Source organism: Microtus ochrogaster, chromosome 6, assembly GCF_000317375.1.
Source record: "Microtus ochrogaster isolate Prairie Vole_2 chromosome 6, MicOch1.0, whole genome shotgun sequence".
Taxonomy (NCBI): Eukaryota; Metazoa; Chordata; class Mammalia; order Rodentia; family Cricetidae; genus Microtus; species Microtus ochrogaster.
Window position 1 is genome coordinate 69,320,006 of NC_022013.1, and position 249 is coordinate 69,320,254.

Here is a 249-nt window from a genome sequence, read left to right on the forward strand (position 1 = left end):
GCTCCTTCCATTTTTGTCAGGGCTGCAACCTTAACTCTGTCATCCCCACACAGCCCGAGAAAGCTCCAGAAGAGAAGTCAGTGTTACAGATGTGATAACGTGATACAGTAAGAAACGTAGGGTCAAACAGGCCAAAGAGAAAAATCCATTTCTAACTGACAGATCCTAACTCTCTGGAGTCTGACCTAGTGACTTGTAATTCTTTAGGCAATTAGAGACCAGCTCCTAATGGCTTCTGGAGCCTCACCC